The following is a 22,174-nucleotide window of genomic DNA, read 5'->3' as shown; positions in this document are numbered from 1 at the left end:
TGTTTGGGGCAAAGCTCCCTGAATCAGCAGAGATACTGCGCTTGTCACTTCTTGGTGGATATTGCTGGCCTGAGCACTGAGACACCAGAGATAGTCTGCTTGGCACTTCTTCTGGGTATTGCTGTTCCGACTTCTCCCACAAATCACCAGCAAAGTTCCTCAGCCAAAACGTGAGCCGCCCCTGGGCCGACAGCCGGCGTTGCGGGCAGCCCCGGCTGGCAGCAAAAGCCTACGGCACCTGGTATTCCCAGGCGGTCTCCCATCCAAGTACTAACCAGGCCTGAGCCTGCTTAGCTTCCGAGATCAGACGAGATCGGGCGTTTTCAGGCTAGTATGGCCGTAGGCGCTGGCTGCTCTCATTTCTGGCCTTTTCACGCTCACAACTCAGATGCCGACAATTGGCTTTGTGCTGTGGTCAGAGGAGGAGGGAGGGAGGGAAACACTGACGCAGTGTTTGGGGCAAAGCTCCCTGAATCAGCAGAGATACTGCGCTTGTCACTTCTTGGTGGATATTGCTGGCCTGAGCACTGAGACACCAGAGATAGTCTGCTTGGCACTTCTTCCTGGGTATTGCTGTTCCGACTTCTCCCACAAATCACCAGCAAAGTTCCTCAGCCAAAACGTGAGCCGCCTCTGGGCCGACAGCCGGCGTTGCGGGCAGCCCCGGCTGGCAGCAAAAGCCTACGGCACCTGGTATTCCCAGGCGGTCTCCCATCCAAGTACTAACCAGGCCTGAGCCTGCTTAGCTTCCGAGATCAGACCAGATCGGGCGTTTTCAGGCTAGTATGGCCGTAGGCGCTGGCTGCTCTCATTTCTGGCCTTTTCACGCTCACAACTCAGATGCCGACAATTGGCTTTGTGCTGTGGTCAGAGGAGGAGGGAGGGAGGGAAACACTGACGCAGTGTTTGGGGCAAAGCTCCCTGAATCAGCAGAGATACTGCGCTTGTCACTTCTTGGTGGATATTGCTGGCCTGAGCACTGAGACACCAGAGATAGTCTGCTTGGCACTTCTTCCTGGGTATTGCTGTTCCGACTTCTCCCACAAATCACCAGCAAAGTTCCTCAGCCAAAACGTGAGCCGCCCCTGGGCCGACAGCCGGCGTTGCGGGCAGCCCCGGCTGGCAGCAAAAGCCTACGGCACCTGGTATTCCCAGGCGGTCTCCCATCCAAGTACTAACCAGGCCTGAGCCTGCTTAGCTTCCGAGATCAGACGAGATCGGGCGTTTTCAGGCTAGTATGGCCGTAGGCGCTGGCTGCACTCATTTCTGGCCTTTTCACGCTCACAACTCAGATGCCGACAATTGGCTTTGTGCTGTGGTCAGAGGAGGAGGGAGGGAGGGAAACACTGACGCAGTGTTTGGGGCAAAGCTCCCTGAATCAGCAGAGATACTGCGCTTGTCACTTCTTGGTGGATATTGCTGGCCTGAGCACTGAGACACCAGAGATAGTCTGCTTGGCACTTCTTCCTGGGTATTGCTGTTCCGACTTCTCCCACAAATCACCAGCAAAGTTCCTCAGCCAAAACGTGAGCCGCCTCTGGGCCGACAGCCGGCGTTGCGGGCAGCCCCGGCTGGCAGCAAAAGCCTACGGCACCTGGTATTCCCAGGCGGTCTCCCATCCAAGTACTAACCAGGCCTGAGCCTGCTTAGCTTCCGAGATCAGACGTTTTCAGGCTAGTATGGCCGTAGGCGCTGGCTGCTCTCATTTCTGGCCTTTTCACACTCACAACTCAGATGCCGACAATTGGCTTTGTGCTGTGGTCAGAGGAGGAGGGAGGGAGGGAAACACTGACGCAGTGTTTGGGGCAAAGCTCCCTGAATCAGCAGAGATACTGCGCTTGTCACTTCTTGGTGGATATTGCTGGCCTGAGCACTGAGACACCAGAGATAGTCTGCTTGGCACTTCTTCCTGGGTATTGCTGTTCCGACTTCTCCCACAAATCACCAGCAAAGTTCCTCAGCCAAAACGTGAGCCGCCCCTGGGCCGACAGCCGGCGTTGCGGGCAGCCCCGGCTGGCAGCAAAAGCCTACGGCACCTGGTATTCCCAGGCGGTCTCCCATCCAAGTACTAACCAGGCCTGAGCCTGCTTAGCTTCCGAGATCAGACGAGATCGGGCGTTTTCAGGCTAGTATGGCCGTAGGCGCTGGCTGCTCTCATTTCTGGCCTTTTCACGCTCACAACTCAGATGCCGACAATTGGCTTTGTGCTGTGGTCAGAGGAGGAGGGAGGGAGGGAAACACTGACGCAGTGTTTGGGGCAAAGCTCCCTGAATCAGCAGAGATACTGCGCTTGTCACTTCTTGGTGGATATTGCTGGCCTGAGCACTGAGACACCAGAGATAGTCTGCTTGGCACTTCTTCCTGGGTATTGCTGTTCCGACTTCTCCCACAAATCACCAGCAAAGTTCCTCAGCCAAAACGTGAGCCGCCTCTGGGCCGACAGCCGGCGTTGCGGGCAGCCCCGGCTGGCAGCAAAAGCCTACGGCACCTGGTATTCCCAGGCGGTCTCCCATCCAAGTACTAACCAGGCCTGAGCCTGCTTAGCTTCCGAGATCAGACGAGATCGGGCGTTTTCAGGCTAGTATGGCCGTAGGCGCTGGCTGCTCTCATTTCTGGCCTTTTCACGCTCACAACTCAGATGCCGACAATTGGCTTTGTGCTGTGGTCAGAGGAGGAGGGAGGGAGGGAAACACTGACGCAGTGTTTGGGGCAAAGCTCCCTGAATCAGCAGAGATACTGCGCTTGTCACTTCTTGGTGGATATTGCTGGCCTGAGCACTGAGACACCAGAGATAGTCTGCTTGGCACTTCTTCCTGGGTATTGCTGTTCCGACTTCTCCCACAAATCACCAGCAAAGCTCCTCAGCCAAAACGTGAGCCGCCTCTGGGCCGACAGCCGGCGTTGCGGGCAGCCCCGGCTGGCAGCAAAAGCCTACGGCACCTGGTATTCCCAGGCGGTCTCCCATCCAAGTACTAACCAGGCCTGAGCCTGCTTAGCTTCCGAGATCAGACGAGATCGGGCGTTTTCAGGCTAGTATGGCCGTAGGCGCTGGCTGCTCTCATTTCTGGCCTTTTCACGCTCACAACTCAGATGCCGACAATTGGCTTTGTGCTGTGGTCAGAGGAGGAGGGAGGGAGGGAAACACTGACGCAGTGTTTGGGGCAAAGCTCCCTGAATCAGCAGAGATACTGCGCTTGTCACTTCTTGGTGGATATTGCTGGCCTGAGCACTGAGACACCAGAGATAGTCTGCTTGGCACTTCTTCCTGGGTATTGCTGTTCCGACTTCTCCCACAAATCACCAGCAAAGTTCCTCAGCCAAAACGTGAGCCGCCTCTGGGCCGACAGCCGGCGTTGCGGGCAGCCCCGGCTGGCAGCAAAAGCCTACGGCACCTGGTATTCCCAGGCGGTCTCCCATCCAAGTACTAACCAGGCCTGAGCCTGCTTAGCTTCCGAGATCAGACGAGATCGGGCGTTTTCAGGCTAGTATGGCCGTAGGCGCTGGCTGCTCTCATTTCTGGCCTTTTCACGCTCACAACTCAGATGCCGACAATTGGCTTTGTGCTGTGGTCAGAGGAGGAGGGAGGGAGGGAAACACTGACGCAGTGTTTGGGGCAAAGCTCCCTGAATCAGCAGAGATACTGCGCTTGTCACTTCTTGGTGGATATTGCTGGCCTGAGCACTGAGACACCAGAGATAGTCTGCTTGGCACTTCTTCCTGGGTATTGCTGTTCCGACTTCTCCCACAAATCACCAGCAAAGTTCCTCAGCCAAAACGTGAGCCGCCTCTGGGCCGACAGCCGGCGTTGCGGGCAGCCCCGGCTGGCAGCAAAAGCCTACGGCACCTGGTATTCCCAGGCGGTCTCCCATCCAAGTACTAACCAGGCCTGAGCCTGCTTAGCTTCCGAGATCAGACGAGATCGGGCGTTTTCAGGCTAGTATGGCCGTAGGCGCTGGCTGCTCTCATTTCTGGCCTTTTCACGCTCACAACTCAGATGCCGACAATTGGCTTTGTGCTGTGGTCAGAGGAGGAGGGAGGGAGGGAAACACTGACGCAGTGTTTGGGGCAAAGCTCCCTGAATCAGCAGAGATACTGCGCTTGTCACTTCTTGGTGGATATTGCTGGCCTGAGCACTGAGACACCAGAGATAGTCTGCTTGGCACTTCTTCCTGGGTATTGCTGTTCCGACTTCTCCCACAAATCACCAGCAAAGTTCCTCAGCCAAAACGTGAGCCGCCCCTGGGCCGACAGCCGGCGTTGCGGGCAGCCCCGGCTGGCAGCAAAAGCCTACGGCACCTGGTATTCCCAGGCGGTCTCCCATCCAAGTACTAACCAGGCCTGAGCCTGCTTAGCTTCCGAAATCAGACGAGATCGGGCGTTTTCAGGCTAGTATGGCCGTAGGCGCAGGCTGCACTCATTTCTGGCCTTTTCACGCTCACAACTCAGATGCCGACAATTGGCTTTGTGCTGTGGTCAGAGGAGGAGGGAGGGAGGGAAACACTGACGCAGTGTTTGGGGCAAAGCTCCCTGAATCAGCAGAGATACTGCGCTTGTCACTTCTTGGTGGATATTGCTGGCCTGAGCACTGAGACACCAGAGATAGTCTGCTTGGCACTTCTTCCTGGGTATTGCTGTTCCGACTTCTCCCACAAATCACCAGCAAAGTTCCTCAGCCAAAACGTGAGCCGCCTCTGGGCCGACAGCCGGCGTTGCGGGCAGCCCCGGCTGGCAGCAAAAGCCTACGGCACCTGGTATTCCCAGGCGGACTCCCATCCAAGTACTAACCAGGCCTGAGCCTGCTTAGCTTCCGAGATCAGACGAGATCGGGCGTTTTCAGGCTAGTATGGCCGTAGGCACTGGCGGCTCTCATTTCTGGCCTTTTCACGCTCACAACTCAGATGCCGACAATTGGCTTTGTGCTGTGGTCAGAGGAGGAGGGAGGGAGGGAAACACTGACGCAGTGTTTGGGGCAAAGCTCCCTGAATCAGCAGAGATACTGCGCTTGTCACTTCTTGGTGGATATTGCTGGCCTGAGCACTGAGACACCAGAGATAGTCTGCTTGGCACTTCTTCCTGGGTATTGCTGTTCCGACTTCTCCCACAAATCACCAGCAAAGTTCCTCAGCCAAAACGTGAGCCGCCCCTGGGCCGACAGCCGGCGTTGCGGGCAGCCCCGGCTGGCAGCAAAAGCCTACGGCACCTGGTATTCCCAGGCGGTCTCCCATCCAAGTACTAACCAGGCCTGAGCCTGCTTAGCTTCCGAGATCAGACGAGATCGGGCGTTTTCAGGCTAGTATGGCCGTAGGCGCTGGCTGCTCTCATTTCTGGCCTTTTCACGCTCACAACTCAGATGCCGACAATTGGCTTTGTGCTGTGGTCAGAGGAGGAGGGAGGGAGGGAAACACTGACGCAGTGTTTGGGGCAAAGCTCCCTGAATCAGCAGAGATACTGCGCTTGTCACTTCTTGGTGGATATTGCTGGCCTGAGCACTGAGACACCAGAGATAGTCTGCTTGGCACTTCTTCCTGGGTATTGCTGTTCCGACTTCTCCCACAAATCACCAGCAAAGTTCCTCAGCCAAAACGTGAGCCGCCTCTGGGCCGACAGCCGGCGTTGCGGGCAGCCCCGGCTGGCAGCAAAAGCCTACGGCACCTGGTATTCCCAGGCGGTCTCCCATCCAAGTACTAACCAGGCCTGAGCCTGCTTAGCTTCCGAGATCAGACCAGATCGGGCGTTTTCAGGCTAGTATGGCCGTATGCGCTGGCTGCTCTCATTTCTGGCCTTTTCACGCTCACAACTCAGATGCCGACAATTGGCTTTGTGCTGTGGTCAGAGGAGGAGGGAGGGAGGGAAACACTGACGCAGTGTTTGGGGCAAAGCTCCCTGAATCAGCAGAGATACTGCGCTTGTCACTTCTTGGTGGATATTGCTGGCCTGAGCACTGAGACACCAGAGATAGTCTGCTTGGCACTTCTTCCTGGGTATTGCTGTTCCGACTTCTCCCACAAATCACCAGCAAAGTTCCTCAGCCAAAACGTGAGCCGCCTCTGGGCCGACAGCCGGCGTTGCGGGCAGCCCCGGCTGGCAGCAAAAGCCTACGGCACCTGGTATTCCCAGGCGGACTCCCATCCAAGTACTAACCAGGCCTGAGCCTGCTTAGCTTCCGAGATCAGACGAGATCGGGCGTTTTCAGGCTAGTATGGCCGTAGGCACTGGCGGTTCTCATTTCTGGCCTTTTCACGCTCACAACTCAGATGCCGACAATTGGCTTTGTGCTGTGGTCAGAGGAGGAGGGAGGGAGGGAAACACTGACGCAGTGTTTGGGGCAAAGCTCCCTGAATCAGCAGAGATACTGCGCTTGTCACTTCTTGGTGGATATTGCTGGCCTGAGCACTGAGACACCAGAGATAGTCTGCTTGGCACTTCTTCCTGGGTATTGCTGTTCCGACTTCTCCCACAAATCACCAGCAAAGTTCCTCAGCCAAAACGTGAGCCGCCCCTGGGCCGACAGCCGGCGTTGCGGGCAGCCCCGGCTGGCAGCAAAAGCCTACGGCACCTGGTATTCCCAGGCGGTCTCGCATCCAAGTACTAACCAGGCCTGAGCCTGCTTAGCTTCCGAGATCAGACGAGATCGGGCGTTTTCAGGCTAGTATGGCCGTAGGCGCTGGCTGTTCTCATTTCTGGCCTTTTCACGCTCACAACTCAGATGCCGACAATTGGCTTTGTGCTGTGGTCAGAGGAGGAGGGAGGGAGGGAAACACTGACGCAGTGTTTGGGGCAAAGCTCCCTGAATCAGCAGAGATACTGCGCTTGTCACTTCTTGGTGGATATTGCTGGCCTGAGCACTGAGACACCAGAGATAGTCTGCTTGGCACTTCTTCCTGGGTATTGCTGTTCCGACTTCTCCCACAAATCACCAGCAAAGTTCCTCAGCCAAAACGTGAGCCGCCTCTGGGCCGACAGCCGGCGTTGCGGGCAGCCCCGGCTGGCAGCAAAAGCCTACGGCACCTGGTATTCCCAGGCGGTCTCCCATCCAAGTACTAACCAGGCCTGAGCCTGCTTAGCTTCCGAGATCAGACCAGATCGGGCGTTTTCAGGCTAGTATGGCCGTACGCGCTGGCTGCTCTCATTTCTGGCCTTTTCACGCTCACAACTCAGATGCCGACAATTGGCTTTGTGCTGTGGTCAGAGGAGGAGGGAGGGAGGGAAACACTGACGCAGTGTTTGGGGCAAAGCTCCCTGAATCAGCAGAGATACTGCGCTTGTCACTTCTTGGTGGATATTGCTGGCCTGAGCACTGAGACACCAGAGATAGTCTGCTTGGCACTTCTTCCTGGGTATTGCTGTTCCGACTTCTCCCACAAATCACCAGCAAAGTTCCTCAGCCAAAACGTGAGCCGCCCCTGGGCCGACAGCCGGCGTTGCGGGCAGCCCCGGCTGGCAGCAAAAGCCTACGGCACCTGGTATTCCCAGGCGGTCTCCCATCCAAGTACTAACCAGGCCTGAGCCTGCTTAGCTTCCGAGATCAGACGAGATCGGGCGTTTTCAGGCTAGTATGGCCGTAGGCGCTGGCTGCACTCATTTCTGGCCTTTTCACGCTCACAACTCAGATGCCGACAATTGGCTTTGTGCTGTGGTCAGAGGAGGAGGGAGGGAGGGAAACACTGACGCAGTGTTTGGGGCAAAGCTCCCTGAATCAGCAGAGATACTGCGCTTGTCACTTCTTGGTGGATATTGCTGGCCTGAGCACTGAGACACCAGAGATAGTCTGCTTGGCACTTCTTCCTGGGTATTGCTGTTCCGACTTCTCCCACAAATCACCAGCAAAGTTCCTCAGCCAAAACGTGAGCCGCCTCTGGGCCGACAGCCGGCGTTGCGGGCAGCCCCGGCTGGCAGCAAAAGCCTACGGCACCTGGTATTCCCAGGCGGACTCCCATCCAAGTACTAACCAGGCCTGAGCCTGCTTAGCTTCCGAGATCAGACGAGATCAGGCGTTTTCAGGCTAGTATGGCCGTAGGCGCTGGCTGCTCTCATTTCTGGCCTTTTCACGCTCACAACTCAGATGCCGACAATTGGCTTTGTGCTGTGGTCAGAGGAGGAGGGAGGGAGGGAAACACTGACGCAGTGTTTGGGGCAAAGCTCCCTGAATCAGCAGAGATACTGCGCTTGTCACTTCTTGGTGGATATTGCTGGCCTGAGCACTGAGACACCAGAGATAGTCTGCTTGGCACTTCTTCCTGGGTATTGCTGTTCCGACTTCTCCCACAAATCACCAGCAAAGTTCCTCAGCCAAAACGTGAGCCGCCCCTGGGCCGACAGCCGGCGTTGCGGGCAGCCCCGGCTGGCAGCAAAAGCCTACGGCACCTGGTATTCCCAGGCGGTCTCCCATCCAAGTACTAACCAGGCCTGAGCCTGCTTAGCTTCCGAGATCAGACGAGATCGGGCGTTTTCAGGCTAGTATCGCCGTAGGCGCTGGCTGCTCTCATTTCTGGCCTTTTCACGCTCACAACTCAGATGCCGACAATTGGCTTTGTGCTGTGGTCAGAGGAGGAGGGAGGGAGGGAAACACTGACGCAGTGTTTGGGGCAAAGCTCCCTGAATCAGCAGAGATACTGCGCTTGTCACTTCTTGGTGGATATTGCTGGCCTGAGCACTGAGACACCAGAGATAGTCTGCTTGGCACTTCTTCCTGGGTATTGCTGTTCCGACTTCTCCCACAAATCACCAGCAAAGTTCCTCAGCCAAAACGTGAGCCGCCCCTGGGCCGACAGCCGGCGTTGCGGGCAGCCCCGGCTGGCAGCAAAAGCCTACGGCACCTGGTATTCCCAGGCGGTCTCCCATCCAAGTACTAACCAGGCCTGAGCCTGCTTAGCTTCCGAGATCAGACCAGATCGGGCGTTTTCAGGCTAGTATGGCCGTATGCGCTGGCTGCTCTCATTTCTGGCCTTTTCACGCTCACAACTCAGATGCCGACAATTGGCTTTGTGCTGTGGTCAGAGGAGGAGGGAGGGAGGGAAACACTGACGCAGTGTTTGGGGCAAAGCTCCCTGAATCAGCAGAGATACTGCGCTTGTCACTTCTTGGTGGATATTGCTGGCCTGAGCACTGAGACACCAGAGATAGTCTGCTTGGCACTTCTTCCTGGGTATTGCTGTTCCGACTTCTCCCACAAATCACCAGCAAAGTTCCTCAGCCAAAACGTGAGCCGCCTCTGGGCCGACAGCCGGCGTTGCGGGCAGCCCCGGCTGGCAGCAAAAGCCTACGGCACCTGGTATTCCCAGGCGGTCTCCCATCCAAGTACTAACCAGGCCTGAGCCTGCTTAGCTTCCGAGATCAGACGAGATCGGGCGTTTTCAGGCTAGTATGGCCGTAGGCGCTGGCTGCTCTCATTTCTGGCCTTTTCACGCTCACAACTCAGATGCCGACAATTGGCTTTGTGCTGTGGTCAGAGGAGGAGGGAGGGAGGGAAACACTGACGCAGTGTTTGGGGCAAAGCTCCCTGAATCAGCAGAGATACTGCGCTTGTCACTTCTTGGTGGATATTGCTGGCCTGAGCACTGAGACACCAGAGATAGTCTGCTTGGCACTTCTTCCTGGGTATTGCTGTTCCGACTTCTCCCACAAATCACCAGCAAAGTTCCTCAGCCAAAACGTGAGCCGCCTCTGGGCCGACAGCCGGCGTTGCGGGCAGCCCCGGCTGGCAGCAAAAGCCTACGGCACCTGGTATTCCCAGGCGGTCTCCCATCCAAGTACTAACCAGGCCTGAGCCTGCTTAGCTTCCGAGATCAGACCAGATCGGGCGTTTTCAGGCTAGTATGGCCGTATGCGCTGGCTGCTCTCATTTCTGGCCTTTTCACGCTCACAACTCAGATGCCGACAATTGGCTTTGTGCTGTGGTCAGAGGAGGAGGGAGGGAGGGAAACACTGACGCAGTGTTTGGGGCAAAGCTCCCTGAATCAGCAGAGATACTGCGCTTGTCACTTCTTGGTGGATATTGCTGGCCTGAGCACTGAGACACCAGAGATAGTCTGCTTGGCACTTCTTCCTGGGTATTGCTGTTCCGACTTCTCCCACAAATCACCAGCAAAGTTCCTCAGCCAAAACGTGAGCCGCCCCTGGGCCGACAGCCGGCGTTGCGGGCAGCCCCGGCTGGCAGCAAAAGCCTACGGCACCTGGTATTCCCAGGCGGTCTCCCATCCAAGTACTAACCAGGCCTGAGCCTGCTTAGCTTCCGAGATCAGACCAGATCGGGCGTTTTCAGGCTAGTATGGCCGTAGGCGCTGGCTGCTCTCATTTCTGGCCTTTTCACGCTCACAACTCAGATGCCGACAATTGGCTTTGTGCTGTGGTCAGAGGAGGAGGGAGGGAGGGAAACACTGACGCAGTGTTTGGGGCAAAGCTCCCTGAATCAGCAGAGATACTGCGCTTGTCACTTCTTGGTGGATATTGCTGGCCTGAGCACTGAGACACCAGAGATAGTCTGCTTGGCACTTCTTCCTGGGTATTGCTGTTCCGACTTCTCCCACAAATCACCAGCAAAGTTCCTCAGCCAAAACGTGAGCCGCCTCTGGGCCGACAGCCGGTGTTGCGGGCAGCCCCGGCTGGCAGCAAAAGCCGACGGCACCTGGTATTCCCAGGCGGTCTCCCATCCAAGTACTAACCAGGCCTGAGCCTGCTTAGCTTCCGAGATCAGACGAGATCGGGCGTTTTCAGGCTAGTATGGCCGTAGGCGCTGGCTGCTCTCATTTCTGGCCTTTTCACGCTCACAACTCAGATGCCGACAATTGGCTTTGTGCTGTGGTCAGAGGAGGAGGGAGGGAGGGAAACACTGACGCAGTGTTTGGGGCAAAGCTCCCTGAATCAGCAGAGATACTGCGCTTGTCACTTCTTGGTGGATATTGCTGGCCTGAGCACTGAGACACCAGAGATAGTCTGCTTGGCACTTCTTCCTGGGTATTGCTGTTCCGACTTCTCCCACAAAATCACCAGCAAAGTTCCTCAGCCAAAACGTGAGCCGCCTCTGGGCCGACAGCCGGCGTTGCGGGCAGCCCCGGCTGGCAGCAAAAGCCTACGGCACCTGGTATTCCCAGGCGGTCTCCCATCCAAGTACTAACCAGGCCTGAGCCTGCTTAGCTTCCGAGATCAGACCAGATCGGGCGTTTTCAGGCTAGTATGGCCGTAGGCGCTGGCTGCTCTCATTTCTGGCCTTTTCACGCTCACAACTCAGATGCCGACAATTGGCTTTGTGCTGTGGTCAGAGGAGGAGGGAGGGAGGGAAACACTGACGCAGTGTTTGGGGCAAAGCTCCCTGAATCAGCAGAGATACTGCGCTTGTCACTTCTTGGTGGATATTGCTGGCCTGAGCACTGAGACACCAGAGATAGTCTGCTTGGCACTTCTTCCTGGGTATTGCTGTTCCGACTTCTCCCACAAATCACCAGCAAAGTTCCTCAGCCAAAACGTGAGCCGCCTCTGGGCCGACAGCCGGCGTTGCGGGCAGCCCCGGCTGGCAGCAAAAGCCTACGGCACCTGGTATTCCCAGGCGGACTCCCATCCAAGTACTAACCAGGCCTGAGCCTGCTTAGCTTCCGAGATCAGACGAGATCGGGCGTTTTCAGGCTAGTATGGCCGTAGGCACTGGCGGTTCTCATTTCTGGCCTTTTCACGCTCACAACTCAGATGCCGACAATTGGCTTTGTGCTGTGGTCAGAGGAGGAGGGAGGGAGGGAAACACTGACGCAGTGTTTGGGGCAAAGCTCCCTGAATCAGCAGAGATACTGCGCTTGTCACTTCTTGGTGGATATTGCTGGCCTGAGCACTGAGACACCAGAGATAGTCTGCTTGGCACTTCTTCCTGGGTATTGCTGTTCCGACTTCTCCCACAAATCACCAGCAAAGTTCCTCAGCCAAAACGTGAGCCGCCCCTGGGCCGACAGCCGGCGTTGCGGGCAGCCCCGGCTGGCAGCAAAAGCCTACGGCACCTGGTATTCCCAGGCGGTCTCGCATCCAAGTACTAACCAGGCCTGAGCCTGCTTAGCTTCCGAGATCAGACGAGATCGGGCGTTTTCAGGCTAGTATGGCCGTAGGCGCTGGCTGTTCTCATTTCTGGCCTTTTCACGCTCACAACTCAGATGCCGACAATTGGCTTTGTGCTGTGGTCAGAGGAGGAGGGAGGGAGGGAAACACTGACGCAGTGTTTGGGGCAAAGCTCCCTGAATCAGCAGAGATACTGCGCTTGTCACTTCTTGGTGGATATTGCTGGCCTGAGCACTGAGACACCAGAGATAGTCTGCTTGGCACTTCTTCCTGGGTATTGCTGTTCCGACTTCTCCCACAAATCACCAGCAAAGTTCCTCAGCCAAAACGTGAGCCGCCTCTGGGCCGACAGCCGGCGTTGCGGGCAGCCCCGGCTGGCAGCAAAAGCCTACGGCACCTGGTATTCCCAGGCGGTCTCCCATCCAAGTACTAACCAGGCCTGAGCCTGCTTAGCTTCCGAGATCAGACCAGATCGGGCGTTTTCAGGCTAGTATGGCCGTATGCGCTGGCTGCTCTCATTTCTGGCCTTTTCACGCTCACAACTCAGATGCCGACAATTGGCTTTGTGCTGTGGTCAGAGGAGGAGGGAGGGAGGGAAACACTGACGCAGTGTTTGGGGCAAAGCTCCCTGAATCAGCAGAGATACTGCGCTTGTCACTTCTTGGTGGATATTGCTGGCCTGAGCACTGAGACACCAGAGATAGTCTGCTTGGCACTTCTTCCTGGGTATTGCTGTTCCGACTTCTCCCACAAATCACCAGCAAAGTTCCTCAGCCAAAACGTGAGCCGCCCCTGGGCCGACAGCCGGCGTTGCGGGCAGCCCCGGCTGGCAGCAAAAGCCTACGGCACCTGGTATTCCCAGGCGGTCTCCCATCCAAGTACTAACCAGGCCTGAGCCTGCTTAGCTTCCGAGATCAGACGAGATCGGGCGTTTTCAGGCTAGTATGGCCGTAGGCGCTGGCTGCACTCATTTCTGGCCTTTTCACGCTCACAACTCAGATGCCGACAATTGGCTTTGTGCTGTGGTCAGAGGAGGAGGGAGGGAGGGAAACACTGACGCAGTGTTTGGGGCAAAGCTCCCTGAATCAGCAGAGATACTGCGCTTGTCACTTCTTGGTGGATATTGCTGGCCTGAGCACTGAGACACCAGAGATAGTCTGCTTGGCACTTCTTCCTGGGTATTGCTGTTCCGACTTCTCCCACAAATCACCAGCAAAGTTCCTCAGCCAAAACGTGAGCCGCCTCTGGGCCGACAGCCGGCGTTGCGGGCAGCCCCGGCTGGCAGCAAAAGCCTACGGCACCTGGTATTCCCAGGCGGTCTCCCATCCAAGTACTAACCAGGCCTGAGCCTGCTTAGCTTCCGAGATCAGACGTTTTCAGGCTAGTATGGCCGTAGGCGCTGGCTGCTCTCATTTCTGGCCTTTTCACGCTCACAACTCAGATGCCGACAATTGGCTTTGTGCTGTGGTCAGAGGAGGAGGGAGGGAGGGAAACACTGACGCAGTGTTTGGGGCAAAGCTCCCTGAATCAGCAGAGATACTGCGCTTGTCACTTCTTGGTGGATATTGCTGGCCTGAGCACTGAGACACCAGAGATAGTCTGCTTGGCACTTCTTCCTGGGTATTGCTGTTCCGACTTCTCCCACAAATCACCAGCAAAGTTCCTCAGCCAAAACGTGAGCCGCCCCTGGGCCGACAGCCGGCGTTGCGGGCAGCCCCGGCTGGCAGCAAAAGCCTACGGCACCTGGTATTCCCAGGCGGTCTCCCATCCAAGTACTAACCAGGCCTGAGCCTGCTTAGCTTCCGAGATCAGACGAGATCGGGCGTTTTCAGGCTAGTATGGCCGTAGGCGCTGGCTGCACTCATTTCTGGCCTTTTCACGCTCACAACTCAGATGCCGACAATTGGCTTTGTGCTGTGGTCAGAGGAGGAGGGAGGGAGGGAAACACTGACGCAGTGTTTGGGGCAAAGCTCCCTGAATCAGCAGAGATACTGCGCTTGTCACTTCTTGGTGGATATTGCTGGCCTGAGCACTGAGACACCAGAGATAGTCTGCTTGGCACTTCTTCCTGGGTATTGCTGTTCCGACTTCTCCCACAAATCACCAGCAAAGTTCCTCAGCCAAAACGTGAGCCGCCTCTGGGCCGACAGCCGGCGTTGCGGGCAGCCCCGGCTGGCAGCAAAAGCCTACGGCACCTGGTATTCCCAGGCGGACTCCCATCCAAGTACTAACCAGGCCTGAGCCTGCTTAGCTTCCGAGATCAGACGAGATCAGGCGTTTTCAGGCTAGTATGGCCGTAGGCGCTGGCTGCTCTCATTTCTGGCCTTTTCACGCTCACAACTCAGATGCCGACAATTGGCTTTGTGCTGTGGTCAGAGGAGGAGGGAGGGAGGGAAACACTGACGCAGTGTTTGGGGCAAAGCTCCCTGAATCAGCAGAGATACTGCGCTTGTCACTTCTTGGTGGATATTGCTGGCCTGAGCACTGAGACACCAGAGATAGTCTGCTTGGCACTTCTTCCTGGGTATTGCTGTTCCGACTTCTCCCACAAATCACCAGCAAAGTTCCTCAGCCAAAACGTGAGCCGCCCCTGGGCCGACAGCCGGCGTTGCGGGCAGCCCCGGCTGGCAGCAAAAGCCTACGGCACCTGGTATTCCCAGGCGGTCTCCCATCCAAGTACTAACCAGGCCTGAGCCTGCTTAGCTTCCGAGATCAGACGAGATCGGGCGTTTTCAGGCTAGTATGGCCGTAGGCGCTGGCTGCTCTCATTTCTGGCCTTTTCACGCTCACAACTCAGATGCCGACAATTGGCTTTGTGCTGTGGTCAGAGGAGGAGGGAGGGAGGGAAACACTGACGCAGTGTTTGGGGCAAAGCTCCCTGAATCAGCAGAGATACTGCGCTTGTCACTTCTTGGTGGATATTGCTGGCCTGAGCACTGAGACACCAGAGATAGTCTGCTTGGCACTTCTTCCTGGGTATTGCTGTTCCGACTTCTCCCACAAATCACCAGCAAAGTTCCTCAGCCAAAACGTGAGCCGCCTCTGGGCCGACAGCCGGCGTTGCGGGCAGCCCCGGCTGGCAGCAAAAGCCTACGGCACCTGGTATTCCCAGGCGGTCTCCCATCCAAGTACTAACCAGGCCTGAGCCTGCTTAGCTTCCGAGATCAGACCAGATCGGGCGTTTTCAGGCTAGTATGGCCGTAGGCGCTGGCTGCTCTCATTTCTGGCCTTTTCACGCTCACAACTCAGATGCCGACAATTGGCTTTGTGCTGTGGTCAGAGGAGGAGGGAGGGAGGGAAACACTGACGCAGTGTTTGGGGCAAAGCTCCCTGAATCAGCAGAGATACTGCGCTTGTCACTTCTTGGTGGATATTGCTGGCCTGAGCACTGAGACACCAGAGATAGTCTGCTTGGCACTTCTTCCTGGGTATTGCTGTTCCGACTTCTCCCACAAATCACCAGCAAAGTTCCTCAGCCAAAACGTGAGCCGCCCCTGGGCCGACAGCCGGCGTTGCGGGCAGCCCCGGCTGGCAGCAAAAGCCTACGGCACCTGGTATTCCCAGGCGGTCTCCCATCCAAGTACTAACCAGGCCTGAGCCTGCTTAGCTTCCGAGATCAGACGAGATCGGGCGTTTTCAGGCTAGTATGGCCGTAGGCGCTGGCTGCACTCATTTCTGGCCTTTTCACGCTCACAACTCAGATGCCGACAATTGGCTTTGTGCTGTGGTCAGAGGAGGAGGGAGGGAGGGAAACACTGACGCAGTGTTTGGGGCAAAGCTCCCTGAATCAGCAGAGATACTGCGCTTGTCACTTCTTGGTGGATATTGCTGGCCTGAGCACTGAGACACCAGAGATAGTCTGCTTGGCACTTCTTCCTGGGTATTGCTGTTCCGACTTCTCCCACAAATCACCAGCAAAGTTCCTCAGCCAAAACGTGAGCCGCCCCTGGGCCGACAGCCGGCGTTGCGGGCAGCCCCGGCTGGCAGCAAAAGCCTACGGCACCTGGTATTCCCAGGCGGTCTCCCATCCAAGTACTAACCAGGCCTGAGCCTGCTTAGCTTCCGAGATCAGACGAGATCGGGCGTTTTCAGGCTAGTATGGCCGTAGGCGCTGGCTGCTCTCATTTCTGGCCTTTTCACGCTCACAACTCAGATGCCGACAATTGGCTTTGTGCTGTGGTCAGAGGAGGAGGGAGGGAGGGAAACACTGACGCAGTGTTTGGGGCAAAGCTCCCTGAATCAGCAGAGATACTGCGCTTGTCACTTCTTGGTGGATATTGCTGGCCTGAGCACTGAGACACCAGAGATAGTCTGCTTGGCACTTCTTCCTGGGTATTGCTGTTCCGACTTCTCCCACAAATCACCAGCAAAGTTCCTCAGCCAAAACGTGAGCCGCCTCTGGGCCGACAGCCGGCGTTGCGGGCAGCCCCGGCTGGCAGCAAAAGCCTACGGCACCTGGTATTCCCAGGCGGTCTCCCATCCAAGTACTAACCAGGCCTGAGCCTGCTTAGCTTCCGAGATCAGACGAGATCGGGCGTTTTCAGGCTAGTATGGCCGTAGGCGCTGGCTGCTCTCATTTCTGGCCTTTTCACGCTCACAACTCAGATGCCGACAATTGGCTTTGTGCTGTGGTCAGAGGAGGAGGGAGGGAGGGAAACACTGACGCAGTGTTTGGGGCAAAGCTCCCTGAATCAGCAGAGATACTGCGCTTGTCACTTCTTGGTGGATATTGCTGGCCTGAGCACTGAGACACCAGAGATAGTCTGCTTGGCACTTCTTCCTGGGTATTGCTGTTCCGACTTCTCCCACAAATCACCAGCAAAGCTCCTCAGCCAAAACGTGAGCCGCCTCTGGGCCGACAGCCGGCGTTGCGGGCAGCCCCGGCTGGCAGCAAAAGCCTACGGCACCTGGTATTCCCAGGCGGTCTCCCATCCAAGTACTAACCAGGCCTGAGCCTGCTTAGCTTCCGAGATCAGACGAGATCGGGCGTTTTCAGGCTAGTATGGCCGTAGGCGCTGGCTGCTCTCATTTCTGGCCTTTTCACGCTCACAACTCAGATGCCGACAATTGGCTTTGTGCTGTGGTCAGAGGAGGAGGGAGGGAGGGAAACACTGACGCAGTGTTTGGGGCAAAGCTCCCTGAATCAGCAGAGATACTGCGCTTGTCACTTCTTGGTGGATATTGCTGGCCTGAGCACTGAGACACCAGAGATAGTCTGCTTGGCACTTCTTCCTGGGTATTGCTGTTCCGACTTCTCCCACAAATCACCAGCAAAGTTCCTCAGCCAAAACGTGAGCCGCCTCTGGGCCGACAGCCGGCGTTGCGGGCAGCCCCGGCTGGCAGCAAAAGCCTACGGCACCTGGTATTCCCAGGCGGTCTCCCATCCAAGTACTAACCAGGCCTGAGCCTGCTTAGCTTCCGAGATCAGACGAGATCGGGCGTTTTCAGGCTAGTATGGCCGTAGGCGCTGGCTGCTCTCATTTCTGGCCTTTTCACGCTCACAACTCAGATGCCGACAATTGGCTTTGTGCTGTGGTCAGAGGAGGAGGGAGGGAGGGAAACACTGACGCAGTGTTTGGGGCAAAGCTCCCTGAATCAGCAGAGATACTGCGCTTGTCACTTCTTGGTGGATATTGCTGGCCTGAGCACTGAGACACCAGAGATAGTCTGCTTGGCACTTCTTCCTGGGTATTGCTGTTCCGACTTCTCCCACAAATCACCAGCAAAGTTCCTCAGCCAAAACGTGAGCCGCCTCTGGGCCGACAGCCGGCGTTGCGGGCAGCCCCGGCTGGCAGCAAAAGCCTACGGCACCTGGTATTCCCAGGCGGTCTCCCATCCAAGTACTAACCAGGCCTGAGCCTGCTTAGCTTCCGAGATCAGACGAGATCGGGCGTTTTCAGGCTAGTATGGCCGTAGGCGCTGGCTGCTCTCATTTCTGGCCTTTTCACGCTCACAACTCAGATGCCGACAATTGGCTTTGTGCTGTGGTCAGAGGAGGAGGGAGGGAGGGAAACACTGACGCAGTGTTTGGGGCAAAGCTCCCTGAATCAGCAGAGATACTGCGCTTGTCACTTCTTGGTGGATATTGCTGGCCTGAGCACTGAGACACCAGAGATAGTCTGCTTGGCACTTCTTCCTGGGTATTGCTGTTCCGACTTCTCCCACAAATCACCAGCAAAGTTCCTCAGCCAAAACGTGAGCCGCCCCTGGGCCGACAGCCGGCGTTGCGGGCAGCCCCGGCTGGCAGCAAAAGCCTACGGCACCTGGTATTCCCAGGCGGTCTCCCATCCAAGTACTAACCAGGCCTGAGCCTGCTTAGCTTCCGAAATCAGACGAGATCGGGCGTTTTCAGGCTAGTATGGCCGTAGGCGCTGGCTGCACTCATTTCTGGCCTTTTCACGCTCACAACTCAGATGCCGACAATTGGCTTTGTGCTGTGGTCAGAGGAGGAGGGAGGGAGGGAAACACTGACGCAGTGTTTGGGGCAAAGCTCCCTGAATCAGCAGAGATACTGCGCTTGTCACTTCTTGGTGGATATTGCTGGCCTGAGCACTGAGACACCAGAGATAGTCTGCTTGGCACTTCTTCCTGGGTATTGCTGTTCCGACTTCTCCCACAAATCACCAGCAAAGTTCCTCAGCCAAAACGTGAGCCGCCTCTGGGCCGACAGCCGGCGTTGCGGGCAGCCCCGGCTGGCAGCAAAAGCCTACGGCACCTGGTATTCCCAGGCGGACTCCCATCCAAGTACTAACCAGGCCTGAGCCTGCTTAGCTTCCGAGATCAGACGAGATCGGGCGTTTTCAGGCTAGTATGGCCGTAGGCACTGGCGGCTCTCATTTCTGGCCTTTTCACGCTCACAACTCAGATGCCGACAATTGGCTTTGTGCTGTGGTCAGAGGAGGAGGGAGGGAGGGAAACACTGACGCAGTGTTTGGGGCAAAGCTCCCTGAATCAGCAGAGATACTGCGCTTGTCACTTCTTGGTGGATATTGCTGGCCTGAGCACTGAGACACCAGAGATAGTCTGCTTGGCACTTCTTCCTGGGTATTGCTGTTCCGACTTCTCCCACAAATCACCAGCAAAGTTCCTCAGCCAAAACGTGAGCCGCCCCTGGGCCGACAGCCGGCGTTGCGGGCAGCCCCGGCTGGCAGCAAAAGCCTACGGCACCTGGTATTCCCAGGCGGTCTCCCATCCAAGTACTAACCAGGCCTGAGCCTGCTTAGCTTCCGAGATCAGACGAGATCGGGCGTTTTCAGGCTAGTATGGCCGTAGGCGCTGGCTGCTCTCATTTCTGGCCTTTTCACGCTCACAACTCAGATGCCGACAATTGGCTTTGTGCTGTGGTCAGAGGAGGAGGGAGGGAGGGAAACACTGACGCAGTGTTTGGGGCAAAGCTCCCTGAATCAGCAGAGATACTGCGCTTGTCACTTCTTGGTGGATATTGCTGGCCTGAGCACTGAGACACCAGAGATAGTCTGCTTGGCACTTCTTCCTGGGTATTGCTGTTCCGACTTCTCCCACAAATCACCAGCAAAGTTCCTCAGCCAAAACGTGAGCCGCCTCTGGGCCGACAGCCGGCGTTGCGGGCAGCCCCGGCTGGCAGCAAAAGCCTACGGCACCTGGTATTCCCAGGCGGTCTCCCATCCAAGTACTAACCAGGCCTGAGCCTGCTTAGCTTCCGAGATCAGACCAGATCGGGCGTTTTCAGGCTAGTATGGCCGTATGCGCTGGCTGCTCTCATTTCTGGCCTTTTCACGCTCACAACTCAGATGCCGACAATTGGCTTTGTGCTGTGGTCAGAGGAGGAGGGAGGGAGGGAAACACTGACGCAGTGTTTGGGGCAAAGCTCCCTGAATCAGCAGAGATACTGCGCTTGTCACTTCTTGGTGGATATTGCTGGCCTGAGCACTGAGACACCAGAGATAGTCTGCTTGGCACTTCTTCCTGGGTATTGCTGTTCCGACTTCTCCCACAAATCACCAGCAAAGTTCCTCAGCCAAAACGTGAGCCGCCTCTGGGCCGACAGCCGGCGTTGCGGGCAGCCCCGGCTGGCAGCAAAAGCCTACGGCACCTGGTATTCCCAGGCGGACTCCCATCCAAGTACTAACCAGGCCTGAGCCTGCTTAGCTTCCGAGATCAGACGAGATCGGGCGTTTTCAGGCTAGTATGGCCGTAGGCACTGGCGGTTCTCATTTCTGGCCTTTTCACGCTCACAACTCAGATGCCGACAATTGGCTTTGTGCTGTGGTCAGAGGAGGAGGGAGGGAGGGAAACACTGACGCAGTGTTTGGGGCAAAGCTCCCTGAATCAGCAGAGATACTGCGCTTGTCACTTCTTGGTGGATATTGCTGGCCTGAGCACTGAGACACCAGAGATAGTCTGCTTGGCACTTCTTCCTGGGTATTGCTGTTCCGACTTCTCCCACAAATCACCAGCAAAGTTCCTCAGCCAAAACGTGAGCCGCCCCTGGGCCGACAGCCGGCGTTGCGGGCAGCCCCGGCTGGCAGCAAAAGCCTACGGCACCTGGTATTCCCAGGCGGTCTCGCATCCAAGTACTAACCAGGCCTGAGCCTGCTTAGCTTCCGAGATCAGACGAGATCGGGCGTTTTCAGGCTAGTATGGCCGTAGGCGCTGGCTGTTCTCATTTCTGGCCTTTTCACGCTCACAACTCAGATGCCGACAATTGGCTTTGTGCTGTGGTCAGAGGAGGAGGGAGGGAGGGAAACACTGACGCAGTGTTTGGGGCAAAGCTCCCTGAATCAGCAGAGATACTGCGCTTGTCACTTCTTGGTGGATATTGCTGGCCTGAGCACTGAGACACCAGAGATAGTCTGCTTGGCACTTCTTCCTGGGTATTGCTGTTCCGACTTCTCCCACAAATCACCAGCAAAGTTCCTCAGCCAAAACGTGAGCCGCCTCTGGGCCGACAGCCGGCGTTGCGGGCAGCCCCGGCTGGCAGCAAAAGCCTACGGCACCTGGTATTCCCAGGCGGTCTCCCATCCAAGTACTAACCAGGCCTGAGCCTGCTTAGCTTCCGAGATCAGACCAGATCGGGCGTTTTCAGGCTAGTATGGCCGTATGCGCTGGCTGCTCTCATTTCTGGCCTTTTCACGCTCACAACTCAGATGCCGACAATTGGCTTTGTGCTGTGGTCAGAGGAGGAGGGAGGGAGGGAAACACTGACGCAGTGTTTGGGGCAAAGCTCCCTGAATCAGCAGAGATACTGCGCTTGTCACTTCTTGGTGGATATTGCTGGCCTGAGCACTGAGACACCAGAGATAGTCTGCTTGGCACTTCTTCCTGGGTATTGCTGTTCCGACTTCTCCCACAAATCACCAGCAAAGTTCCTCAGCCAAAACGTGAGCCGCCCCTGGGCCGACAGCCGGCGTTGCGGGCAGCCCCGGCTGGCAGCAAAAGCCTACGGCACCTGGTATTCCCAGGCGGTCTCCCATCCAAGTACTAACCAGGCCTGAGCCTGCTTAGCTTCCGAGATCAGACGAGATCGGGCGTTTTCAGGCTAGTATGGCCGTAGGCGCTGGCTGCACTCATTTCTGGCCTTTTCACGCTCACAACTCAGATGCCGACAATTGGCTTTGTGCTGTGGTCAGAGGAGGAGGGAGGGAGGGAAACACTGACGCAGTGTTTGGGGCAAAGCTCCCTGAATCAGCAGAGATACTGCGCTTGTCACTTCTTGGTGGATATTGCTGGCCTGAGCACTGAGACACCAGAGATAGTCTGCTTGGCACTTCTTCCTGGGTATTGCTGTTCCGACTTCTCCCACAAATCACCAGCAAAGTTCCTCAGCCAAAACGTGAGCCGCCTCTGGGCCGACAGCCGGCGTTGCGGGCAGCCCCGGCTGGCAGCAAAAGCCTACGGCACCTGGTATTCCCAGGCGGACTCCCATCCAAGTACTAACCAGGCCTGAGCCTGCTTAGCTTCCGAGATCAGACGAGATCAGGCGTTTTCAGGCTAGTATGGCCGTAGGCGCTGGCTGCTCTCATTTCTGGCCTTTTCACGCTCACAACTCAGATGCCGACAATTGGCTTTGTGCTGTGGTCAGAGGAGGAGGGAGGGAGGGAAACACTGACGCAGTGTTTGGGGCAAAGCTCCCTGAATCAGCAGAGATACTGCGCTTGTC

General features: G+C 56.6%; 47 non-coding genes and 2 pseudogenes across 47 annotated transcripts; all 49 read right to left on the bottom strand.

Annotated features, from left to right (window-relative positions):
* Window positions 1–226: 226 nt before the first annotated feature.
* LOC145345864 (5S ribosomal RNA) lies at window positions 227–345 on the bottom strand. The gene has a single exon (XR_013887234.1). It is a non-coding gene; the product is annotated as a 5S ribosomal RNA (ribosomal RNA).
* A 333-nt stretch (window positions 346–678) lies between these two features.
* On the bottom strand, window positions 679–797 carry LOC145346189 (5S ribosomal RNA). Its single transcript, XR_013887546.1, has one exon. It is a non-coding gene; the product is annotated as a 5S ribosomal RNA (ribosomal RNA).
* A 333-nt stretch (window positions 798–1,130) lies between these two features.
* On the bottom strand, window positions 1,131–1,249 carry LOC145345863 (5S ribosomal RNA). Its single transcript, XR_013887233.1, has one exon. It is a non-coding gene; the product is annotated as a 5S ribosomal RNA (ribosomal RNA).
* A 333-nt stretch (window positions 1,250–1,582) lies between these two features.
* Window positions 1,583–1,691, bottom strand: LOC145345701 (5S ribosomal RNA; annotated as a pseudogene).
* Window positions 1,692–2,024: 333 nt separating this feature from the next.
* Window positions 2,025–2,143, bottom strand: LOC145345862 (5S ribosomal RNA). The gene has a single exon (XR_013887232.1). It is a non-coding gene; the product is annotated as a 5S ribosomal RNA (ribosomal RNA).
* A 333-nt stretch (window positions 2,144–2,476) lies between these two features.
* On the bottom strand, window positions 2,477–2,595 carry LOC145345861 (5S ribosomal RNA). The gene has a single exon (XR_013887231.1). It is a non-coding gene; the product is annotated as a 5S ribosomal RNA (ribosomal RNA).
* A 333-nt stretch (window positions 2,596–2,928) lies between these two features.
* On the bottom strand, window positions 2,929–3,047 carry LOC145345860 (5S ribosomal RNA). The gene has a single exon (XR_013887230.1). It is a non-coding gene; the product is annotated as a 5S ribosomal RNA (ribosomal RNA).
* Window positions 3,048–3,380: 333 nt separating this feature from the next.
* On the bottom strand, window positions 3,381–3,499 carry LOC145345858 (5S ribosomal RNA). The gene has a single exon (XR_013887228.1). It is a non-coding gene; the product is annotated as a 5S ribosomal RNA (ribosomal RNA).
* Window positions 3,500–3,832: 333 nt separating this feature from the next.
* Window positions 3,833–3,951, bottom strand: LOC145345857 (5S ribosomal RNA). Its single transcript, XR_013887227.1, has one exon. It is a non-coding gene; the product is annotated as a 5S ribosomal RNA (ribosomal RNA).
* Window positions 3,952–4,284: 333 nt separating this feature from the next.
* LOC145346144 (5S ribosomal RNA) lies at window positions 4,285–4,403 on the bottom strand. The gene has a single exon (XR_013887505.1). It is a non-coding gene; the product is annotated as a 5S ribosomal RNA (ribosomal RNA).
* A 333-nt stretch (window positions 4,404–4,736) lies between these two features.
* On the bottom strand, window positions 4,737–4,855 carry LOC145346030 (5S ribosomal RNA). Its single transcript, XR_013887394.1, has one exon. It is a non-coding gene; the product is annotated as a 5S ribosomal RNA (ribosomal RNA).
* Window positions 4,856–5,188: 333 nt separating this feature from the next.
* LOC145345856 (5S ribosomal RNA) lies at window positions 5,189–5,307 on the bottom strand. Its single transcript, XR_013887226.1, has one exon. It is a non-coding gene; the product is annotated as a 5S ribosomal RNA (ribosomal RNA).
* A 333-nt stretch (window positions 5,308–5,640) lies between these two features.
* LOC145345636 (5S ribosomal RNA) lies at window positions 5,641–5,759 on the bottom strand. Its single transcript, XR_013887095.1, has one exon. It is a non-coding gene; the product is annotated as a 5S ribosomal RNA (ribosomal RNA).
* Window positions 5,760–6,092: 333 nt separating this feature from the next.
* On the bottom strand, window positions 6,093–6,211 carry LOC145346029 (5S ribosomal RNA). Its single transcript, XR_013887393.1, has one exon. It is a non-coding gene; the product is annotated as a 5S ribosomal RNA (ribosomal RNA).
* A 333-nt stretch (window positions 6,212–6,544) lies between these two features.
* On the bottom strand, window positions 6,545–6,663 carry LOC145346271 (5S ribosomal RNA). Its single transcript, XR_013887625.1, has one exon. It is a non-coding gene; the product is annotated as a 5S ribosomal RNA (ribosomal RNA).
* A 333-nt stretch (window positions 6,664–6,996) lies between these two features.
* LOC145345650 (5S ribosomal RNA) lies at window positions 6,997–7,115 on the bottom strand. Its single transcript, XR_013887108.1, has one exon. It is a non-coding gene; the product is annotated as a 5S ribosomal RNA (ribosomal RNA).
* Window positions 7,116–7,448: 333 nt separating this feature from the next.
* On the bottom strand, window positions 7,449–7,567 carry LOC145345855 (5S ribosomal RNA). The gene has a single exon (XR_013887225.1). It is a non-coding gene; the product is annotated as a 5S ribosomal RNA (ribosomal RNA).
* Window positions 7,568–7,900: 333 nt separating this feature from the next.
* On the bottom strand, window positions 7,901–8,019 carry LOC145346226 (5S ribosomal RNA). The gene has a single exon (XR_013887581.1). It is a non-coding gene; the product is annotated as a 5S ribosomal RNA (ribosomal RNA).
* Window positions 8,020–8,352: 333 nt separating this feature from the next.
* Window positions 8,353–8,471, bottom strand: LOC145346014 (5S ribosomal RNA). The gene has a single exon (XR_013887378.1). It is a non-coding gene; the product is annotated as a 5S ribosomal RNA (ribosomal RNA).
* Window positions 8,472–8,804: 333 nt separating this feature from the next.
* LOC145345635 (5S ribosomal RNA) lies at window positions 8,805–8,923 on the bottom strand. Its single transcript, XR_013887094.1, has one exon. It is a non-coding gene; the product is annotated as a 5S ribosomal RNA (ribosomal RNA).
* Window positions 8,924–9,256: 333 nt separating this feature from the next.
* LOC145345854 (5S ribosomal RNA) lies at window positions 9,257–9,375 on the bottom strand. Its single transcript, XR_013887224.1, has one exon. It is a non-coding gene; the product is annotated as a 5S ribosomal RNA (ribosomal RNA).
* Window positions 9,376–9,708: 333 nt separating this feature from the next.
* Window positions 9,709–9,827, bottom strand: LOC145345634 (5S ribosomal RNA). Its single transcript, XR_013887093.1, has one exon. It is a non-coding gene; the product is annotated as a 5S ribosomal RNA (ribosomal RNA).
* Window positions 9,828–10,160: 333 nt separating this feature from the next.
* On the bottom strand, window positions 10,161–10,279 carry LOC145346188 (5S ribosomal RNA). The gene has a single exon (XR_013887545.1). It is a non-coding gene; the product is annotated as a 5S ribosomal RNA (ribosomal RNA).
* Window positions 10,280–10,612: 333 nt separating this feature from the next.
* On the bottom strand, window positions 10,613–10,731 carry LOC145346115 (5S ribosomal RNA). The gene has a single exon (XR_013887477.1). It is a non-coding gene; the product is annotated as a 5S ribosomal RNA (ribosomal RNA).
* A 334-nt stretch (window positions 10,732–11,065) lies between these two features.
* Window positions 11,066–11,184, bottom strand: LOC145346187 (5S ribosomal RNA). Its single transcript, XR_013887544.1, has one exon. It is a non-coding gene; the product is annotated as a 5S ribosomal RNA (ribosomal RNA).
* A 333-nt stretch (window positions 11,185–11,517) lies between these two features.
* Window positions 11,518–11,636, bottom strand: LOC145346028 (5S ribosomal RNA). The gene has a single exon (XR_013887392.1). It is a non-coding gene; the product is annotated as a 5S ribosomal RNA (ribosomal RNA).
* Window positions 11,637–11,969: 333 nt separating this feature from the next.
* On the bottom strand, window positions 11,970–12,088 carry LOC145346270 (5S ribosomal RNA). Its single transcript, XR_013887624.1, has one exon. It is a non-coding gene; the product is annotated as a 5S ribosomal RNA (ribosomal RNA).
* A 333-nt stretch (window positions 12,089–12,421) lies between these two features.
* LOC145345633 (5S ribosomal RNA) lies at window positions 12,422–12,540 on the bottom strand. The gene has a single exon (XR_013887092.1). It is a non-coding gene; the product is annotated as a 5S ribosomal RNA (ribosomal RNA).
* A 333-nt stretch (window positions 12,541–12,873) lies between these two features.
* LOC145345853 (5S ribosomal RNA) lies at window positions 12,874–12,992 on the bottom strand. Its single transcript, XR_013887223.1, has one exon. It is a non-coding gene; the product is annotated as a 5S ribosomal RNA (ribosomal RNA).
* Window positions 12,993–13,325: 333 nt separating this feature from the next.
* Window positions 13,326–13,434, bottom strand: LOC145345700 (5S ribosomal RNA; annotated as a pseudogene).
* Window positions 13,435–13,767: 333 nt separating this feature from the next.
* On the bottom strand, window positions 13,768–13,886 carry LOC145345852 (5S ribosomal RNA). The gene has a single exon (XR_013887222.1). It is a non-coding gene; the product is annotated as a 5S ribosomal RNA (ribosomal RNA).
* Window positions 13,887–14,219: 333 nt separating this feature from the next.
* Window positions 14,220–14,338, bottom strand: LOC145346225 (5S ribosomal RNA). The gene has a single exon (XR_013887580.1). It is a non-coding gene; the product is annotated as a 5S ribosomal RNA (ribosomal RNA).
* Window positions 14,339–14,671: 333 nt separating this feature from the next.
* LOC145345851 (5S ribosomal RNA) lies at window positions 14,672–14,790 on the bottom strand. The gene has a single exon (XR_013887221.1). It is a non-coding gene; the product is annotated as a 5S ribosomal RNA (ribosomal RNA).
* Window positions 14,791–15,123: 333 nt separating this feature from the next.
* Window positions 15,124–15,242, bottom strand: LOC145346186 (5S ribosomal RNA). Its single transcript, XR_013887543.1, has one exon. It is a non-coding gene; the product is annotated as a 5S ribosomal RNA (ribosomal RNA).
* Window positions 15,243–15,575: 333 nt separating this feature from the next.
* On the bottom strand, window positions 15,576–15,694 carry LOC145345850 (5S ribosomal RNA). Its single transcript, XR_013887220.1, has one exon. It is a non-coding gene; the product is annotated as a 5S ribosomal RNA (ribosomal RNA).
* A 333-nt stretch (window positions 15,695–16,027) lies between these two features.
* LOC145345849 (5S ribosomal RNA) lies at window positions 16,028–16,146 on the bottom strand. The gene has a single exon (XR_013887219.1). It is a non-coding gene; the product is annotated as a 5S ribosomal RNA (ribosomal RNA).
* Window positions 16,147–16,479: 333 nt separating this feature from the next.
* On the bottom strand, window positions 16,480–16,598 carry LOC145345847 (5S ribosomal RNA). Its single transcript, XR_013887217.1, has one exon. It is a non-coding gene; the product is annotated as a 5S ribosomal RNA (ribosomal RNA).
* Window positions 16,599–16,931: 333 nt separating this feature from the next.
* On the bottom strand, window positions 16,932–17,050 carry LOC145345846 (5S ribosomal RNA). Its single transcript, XR_013887216.1, has one exon. It is a non-coding gene; the product is annotated as a 5S ribosomal RNA (ribosomal RNA).
* A 333-nt stretch (window positions 17,051–17,383) lies between these two features.
* LOC145345845 (5S ribosomal RNA) lies at window positions 17,384–17,502 on the bottom strand. The gene has a single exon (XR_013887215.1). It is a non-coding gene; the product is annotated as a 5S ribosomal RNA (ribosomal RNA).
* A 333-nt stretch (window positions 17,503–17,835) lies between these two features.
* On the bottom strand, window positions 17,836–17,954 carry LOC145345844 (5S ribosomal RNA). The gene has a single exon (XR_013887214.1). It is a non-coding gene; the product is annotated as a 5S ribosomal RNA (ribosomal RNA).
* Window positions 17,955–18,287: 333 nt separating this feature from the next.
* Window positions 18,288–18,406, bottom strand: LOC145346143 (5S ribosomal RNA). Its single transcript, XR_013887504.1, has one exon. It is a non-coding gene; the product is annotated as a 5S ribosomal RNA (ribosomal RNA).
* A 333-nt stretch (window positions 18,407–18,739) lies between these two features.
* Window positions 18,740–18,858, bottom strand: LOC145346027 (5S ribosomal RNA). The gene has a single exon (XR_013887391.1). It is a non-coding gene; the product is annotated as a 5S ribosomal RNA (ribosomal RNA).
* A 333-nt stretch (window positions 18,859–19,191) lies between these two features.
* LOC145345843 (5S ribosomal RNA) lies at window positions 19,192–19,310 on the bottom strand. Its single transcript, XR_013887213.1, has one exon. It is a non-coding gene; the product is annotated as a 5S ribosomal RNA (ribosomal RNA).
* Window positions 19,311–19,643: 333 nt separating this feature from the next.
* On the bottom strand, window positions 19,644–19,762 carry LOC145345632 (5S ribosomal RNA). The gene has a single exon (XR_013887091.1). It is a non-coding gene; the product is annotated as a 5S ribosomal RNA (ribosomal RNA).
* A 333-nt stretch (window positions 19,763–20,095) lies between these two features.
* LOC145346026 (5S ribosomal RNA) lies at window positions 20,096–20,214 on the bottom strand. Its single transcript, XR_013887390.1, has one exon. It is a non-coding gene; the product is annotated as a 5S ribosomal RNA (ribosomal RNA).
* A 333-nt stretch (window positions 20,215–20,547) lies between these two features.
* LOC145346269 (5S ribosomal RNA) lies at window positions 20,548–20,666 on the bottom strand. Its single transcript, XR_013887623.1, has one exon. It is a non-coding gene; the product is annotated as a 5S ribosomal RNA (ribosomal RNA).
* Window positions 20,667–20,999: 333 nt separating this feature from the next.
* On the bottom strand, window positions 21,000–21,118 carry LOC145345630 (5S ribosomal RNA). The gene has a single exon (XR_013887089.1). It is a non-coding gene; the product is annotated as a 5S ribosomal RNA (ribosomal RNA).
* Window positions 21,119–21,451: 333 nt separating this feature from the next.
* Window positions 21,452–21,570, bottom strand: LOC145345836 (5S ribosomal RNA). The gene has a single exon (XR_013887206.1). It is a non-coding gene; the product is annotated as a 5S ribosomal RNA (ribosomal RNA).
* Window positions 21,571–21,903: 333 nt separating this feature from the next.
* On the bottom strand, window positions 21,904–22,022 carry LOC145346224 (5S ribosomal RNA). The gene has a single exon (XR_013887579.1). It is a non-coding gene; the product is annotated as a 5S ribosomal RNA (ribosomal RNA).
* Window positions 22,023–22,174: the final 152 nt, after the last annotated feature.

This window comes from Carcharhinus amblyrhynchos, chromosome 7 (genome assembly GCF_965287045.1).
Source record: "Carcharhinus amblyrhynchos chromosome 7, sCarAmb.v2.hapA, whole genome shotgun sequence".
NCBI lineage: Eukaryota > Metazoa > Chordata > Chondrichthyes > Carcharhiniformes > Carcharhinidae > Carcharhinus > Carcharhinus amblyrhynchos.
Note: the sequence above shows the minus strand (reverse complement) of the source record. Positions and strands in the feature narration are given on the sequence as shown.